The following is a 5523-nucleotide window of genomic DNA, read 5'->3' as shown; positions in this document are numbered from 1 at the left end:
AAGGAGGGTGCCAGAAGAAAGAGAAAGCAGATGAGGAGAACAAAAAGAGAGAAGAAAGGTGATCTAAGTGATGAGCATGATAGATCCAGCATGCAGAGGAGTTCAAAGGAGAAGACATTTAAGAAAAGAAGCAGGAAGACCAAGAAATAACAGGATGTTACAATAGAGCCGGTGAGGGATTATGAGGGAGTTAACAAGAACTTTAGCAATGCCAGAAGAAAGAAGAGTGTTGCATTGTACTTAAAATAGAGGGATTAAACATACGTATGTAAGTTAGATGTTTCTCAAAAGATTCCCCTCCTGTCTCTTTATCTGTATTGTATAGAAAGTTCTTGAGGGCTGTGTGTGAAATAGGCAAATTGAACGGTAGAATCTTAGTGTTGTGAAGGCACCCCCCAGGATCATCTAGAACTTTGGCAGAAGTTTTTGGCACCACAAAAGATAGTTATCTTTGTTGTGAGGAGAGCTAGAAGAAATTTTAATTTTAAAAAAGCTTGGGATTGGTCCCCCCCCATTTCTTATGAAAGAACCCTATACATTTTGACCACTCGTTTTCTGTCCAGTGGGGAAGATACAGACATTTACCATCTTGTAGAAATATGTTTTATTCTGCTTTTAAATCTTTGCTAAGTGTGGTAGTGGTGGTGGTGTGAAAAATGCAATGCCAATCCTTCTTTTCAAGCGCCTCTTCATCTGTCGCCTTCCCCAGAGGATGGATGTTTCACTGGAAGGTTTCTGTAATTCCTTCAAGAATGCCTCTCCTATGACTTGACATATCTAGGCAGGTTGTTTGCTGCTGCAGCAGCAGGAAACCTATGCACAGCTATGACAAACAAAACTACAGCTAAGAATGTTGTATGGGAGGACTGAGAAAAAGCAGCCAACACTTTTAATTTTTGCTAAGGCCATGAAAATCATCCCCCCCATTCTGCCCAAACAGACACTAATAGTAAGAATACATTACATATATAACAAAGTAGTCTTCATAGTAAACTGGTATGTCAATCATCTCCTTGGTTTTAGGACAGAATAAGAAGCTCATTGAGGAATCTCGAGTTTGCACAGCTTTAAACGATAACTCTTAGGGCTGCAGCCAGTGTGTGACATGGTTTAAAAAGCAGGTCCTAAGCACAAAATTAAATATATTTCCGCACCATTGGTGAGGAGGTACTCTTGGCTCAAGCCAGGTCTCTCAGAGAGTTGTTCCTGGAAAAGATCAGGTGCAGTATTAGTGTTGGCAGCCAACAAAAAGTTGTTCCTGGATATAGTCTGGGATAATATTATGACACAACAGCACATTTTCCACCCTTTTCTTGGAGTTAGCTTAGATGTCCATAAAATGCACATCACTGGGTTTTGGAATTTCTTGAGAGAGAATCAATTTCTGAGTCGGGAGAAATCACTGAAAATACCCTAATAAAATCTCATCATGCTTACTTGACATATGCTGGAAACTCTTATAAACGTGTCTTCAGATGACTATTTTCGGAAGGGAAGACAAATTCAAATGCTCCCAAAGCAATTAAAAACAGACATACAGTCCCACCCCTAAACACATTACCTTGGAAGCACCGTACATCTCATTGCTTTCAACGGAACTTACTAAGCACCACAGGTAAAATTGATAAGGTTTATTTTTAATTATAATTTTTTATTCTCTCCTACGCTGAAGATTATAGGCTAGTCACTCACTCAGATATATCACATCAGATGGCTCAGCGTGTCTGATGAGAGCTGTTCAGTAGTAGAATGAATCCACTGGTGTGTCTGCACAGTATCGCCCTATTCTCTTCACTTTCATCTTAGAAGCAATGGCAGGGAAAAGGAAGCCAAATTGTGTGAAGCTCTGTATGCATGTTTCTGGCCTGTGGATTTTCGAAAGGCCCAGGTACCAATCTCTGGGCCATGCACTGTTCTAATCCACATGCTTCACAATTCTTGCAGTGCTTGGAAGATCAGTGGATAAGGCGGATCAAAAGTGACAGAAGCAAGTGACTGGCACACTCTCACTGGCAATGAAACCGATCTGTTGCCCAGGCCCCCACAAAAAAAAAAAAAACAACCCCAAGCAAGCCCTGACCTGCCAAGTAGTGTTTTAAGCAGTGGCTTCCAAAGGAGCAGTGTAGCAGAGGGGCCTCTCCTTCACTGGAGGTAATCAGTGCTCAGTGGCCATCTGCCAGGATGCTGCAGTTGCAACGTTCCTGTATTGAACAGCGGGTCAGGCTAGATGTCCTCCAGGGTCATTTTTAACAACACTAAAATTCTACTCCCAATAATCTAGTCAGGGCAGCGGAGGTGCAGGGGAGTGCAGCTACTGAGCTCTTGTCAGAACAGGAACAAGTGACACACAATACATAACTTGAGACTGCCTTGTCCCTTATAAAGCAGGTCACTGAGGCCTTTGGAAGAGGTCCTTTAAGAAACTGTGCACAGGTTTTCAGATACATGAACCCTAATGAATGGAGTACTATGCTATATAATGCTTGGGATGTGTTCATGTTTATTTACATGGTTTATCCTCACAACAACCCTGTTCAGCTGAGAGCAACAATAGCTGGTCCAAGGTCATGCAGCGAGCTTCATGTTGGGAGTGGGGACTTGAACCATGGCCTCCCAGCTCCTAGTCCAGTAAGTACCTACACTATACATGAGTGCGTACAGCAGATCAGCACAGGTGCCTGCATTTTTTACTCTCCTGTGGGGGTGATCGTGATGAGTTCTTGGAACTTCATTTACCATCACACTATTGCATAACAACAGTGGAGTGGCATCATTTTGACTTTTCTGCTCTCCAGTGCAAAAAAAGCTCAAGGTCTGGCCCAAGCACAGACACTCATAGAATTGTAGGCTTGGGAAGCACCCCAAGGATCATCTAGGCCATCCCAATGCACTCTCCCACTCCTCCGTGGCTGGTATGCAGACTACCAAGGAGAGAGATTGGTCTCTTGGATTTGTGGGGGTAAAGCTCGAGGTGGCAAACTGGGATACCATTTAAGGGCCGGAAATGGCAACATGTTGTTTTAATTTTGAGCCAAAGAGAGCGGGTCGTCGGGAATTTCTGCCTCGACCAGCCTCTGGATGGTGGGCTCTTCTCCGCATCTGACACCCCACAAGGAGCAGCTCACGTGGCCCACGTCCTCGAGGGGGCGGGTGGGGAGGAGCTTTGGACGCACCTCCAAATGCAGTCGGATAAGCGGCTGCCTATCGAAGCGCACAAAACAAAGCGCACCAATTAAAAATGGAAAGGGCTTCTCCCCACCCCCCACCCCAAACCACTTTGCGCGGTGTGTGCGCGCCTTCTCAGAAACGCGTAGAGTTTTGCGGAGTTTCCCTTCCCCCATGGCAACAGACCAACTTTGATCCCTCCAATGATTGAGGTGGTGAAATATGTAAGGTCTCCGCGTAAATCCCCTCGAAGTTACAGCCACGAGGTTGCGTAGCTGCAGAGAGAGAGAGGGGCAGAGACGAGGGAGGCAGGGCGCAAGCGTGGCCGAGATCGAGCAAGCCGAGAAAGGCTGCCGTCGCCTACCTCGGTCTCGCGGCTTCCCTGCTGCGCCTGTGCTCCCGGGCTTGGCTCACGTCCTAGCGGATTGGCACCGGGGCGCGGAAGCAGCCAAACTGTGGCGGCGGTGGCAGAGCGGACTAGACGGGGTCGCTCCAAATTGTCGGGTTCCGCTACCGAGGAGCAGCGAGGTGGAGAGGGAGGAGAAAACAAAAGGCAGCCCCACCAGAGGCTTCTCTGAGCAGACGCCGAGACTCGCTCGCAGGCGAGAGACGAGCAAATCAGATTATGTTGATTGGCGACGGTGCGCGTTAATGGGCCGCCTTTTCCCTTTGTTCCTCGTCACAGAAGGAAAGCTAATCAGCCCTCCTACCGCCTCGGAAGGAATAACAAAAGTTGGCAGGAAGAAAGTTCTATATACATATTTAGATACAGTATATGAGTATGGGTGTGTGTGTGTGTGTGTCTGTCCGTCCGTGTCCGTCCCCCCTCCCTCCGTTTCTTCTGGCTCCAGCAACCTAATTGGTTGATTGCGAAGCCTCTTCTGTTTCAATTACTTTTGATTGATTCCCAGGTCCGTGTCAGCCGCTCAGCGCGCCCAACATCGCAGGAACAAATCTGTAGCAGCTGAAGATGAAAATAGCTTCCCCTGCCGCTTAGGATGGAAATTCAGGCCTCGCCGCTGGCTTTTCCGACGAGCAAGCGGGGCCTGGGGTCAGCCAGAGCTGTTGATCGTGGCCCAGGGGCCGGCCCACCTCGCAGCCCAGTCGCTGGTTGCAAAAAAAAGGAGCGTAATCCGCTTTGCTTTTTGGCTTCCTTCCGCTCTGCCCCTTCCAATAGCGCCAGTGGCCAAATTGGCCTTCAGGGCAGCTTTCAGCAGCCCAGAGGACTGTGGGTAATGCACTTTAGCTATTGTGTATGTGGCAGCAGTCTGGAAAGCTAGTTTTGGCATCTTAAATACTCGTATGCGTTCCCCTGAGTTGCTCTTTCGTCGAGGGCAAATGGGCAGGGCTAGTTTTGTTTGGCAGAGAGATTCAGAAAGAGGAAGAGAGAAATCTGAAGTAGATGTGGCACTATTTGTGTGAATGCACATTTTTATATGTAAATTGAGGAGAAACCTGTGCAGGGGATGGGGAGGGGAAGTTTAACTCTTCCCCCTGCTGCAGAAAATATTTCAGAAACTTGATGTGGGGAAGAGAAAGGTTTCTCTAGTTGGACCTGTAGTGTGTATAAGTATGAGAATCCCAAGCAGTTTAATTGTTGTAATATCTGTTTACAAATACACAGGTTGAACAGCCAAGCACTTACACAGGCAGTCCTGGATCCCAATATTTATTATTATTTACTTTATTTTGTTACAAGAAAAAACATGATGTATTGGGGGGTGGCCTTGAGCTACAGGGTGACAATTTCAAAAGTCTATACTGTACAGTATAAGGGCTTGCACACCATTGTTCTGGGTTCCTCCTCCCTCCTGCGTTTTTTTTTGGGGGGGTGAGCACCCTGTTGCAACAGTTTAATAAAGATCATGCTTACTACGGTAGCTGCTTCTCAATATTCCCTGGTTGGCCTCTGTTGTTTTCTCCTACCGATAGAGAACCTACATAAGGACTTTATACGGGCCATAAGGGAAAAGGAGCAGTTTTTTTCTTATAACAATTTGTAAAAACATTTCTATACTTTTGTGTCACTAAAAATATATCAAAGCAGTTTACAGCAATGAAAACAAAGCCATACAACAAAAACCATTAAAAAGCTAAAAACAGATTAAAAAGCTTCTTGCGTTAGTCAGAAACTGTGCCAACCACACACAACTTCAACTAACATTTTTAAAATCATTCATCCATATAGCAGGCTATGCATTATAATACATATTTTTGAACAGTACTTTCTTCCGGAGCTACTCAAGGGTACATAGTAGCAGCACCTCCACCGCATATGTTAAAAGTAATATAGCACTTACTGTAACAACTCCATGGTAGTACCAGCACCTTCCCCCCCTAAAAAACACTGTTTTGTTC

General features: G+C 45.8%; 1 long non-coding RNA gene across 1 annotated transcript; it reads right to left on the bottom strand.

Moving 5' to 3' along the window:
* Positions 1-589: 589 nt before the first annotated feature.
* On the bottom strand, positions 590-3837 carry LOC148685929 (uncharacterized). The gene is made up of 2 exons (XR_015949545.1): positions 3530-3837; positions 590-823 (listed from the first exon to the last, which is right to left on the bottom strand). It is a non-coding gene; the product is annotated as an uncharacterized LOC148685929 (long non-coding RNA).
* Between the last annotated feature and the right edge of the window lie 1686 nt (positions 3838-5523).

Source organism: Zootoca vivipara, chromosome 4, assembly GCF_965207765.1.
Source record: "Zootoca vivipara chromosome 4, rZooViv2.hap1.1, whole genome shotgun sequence".
Lineage (NCBI taxonomy): Eukaryota > Metazoa > Chordata > Lepidosauria > Squamata > Lacertidae > Zootoca > Zootoca vivipara.
Note: the sequence above shows the minus strand (reverse complement) of the source record. Positions and strands in the feature narration are given on the sequence as shown.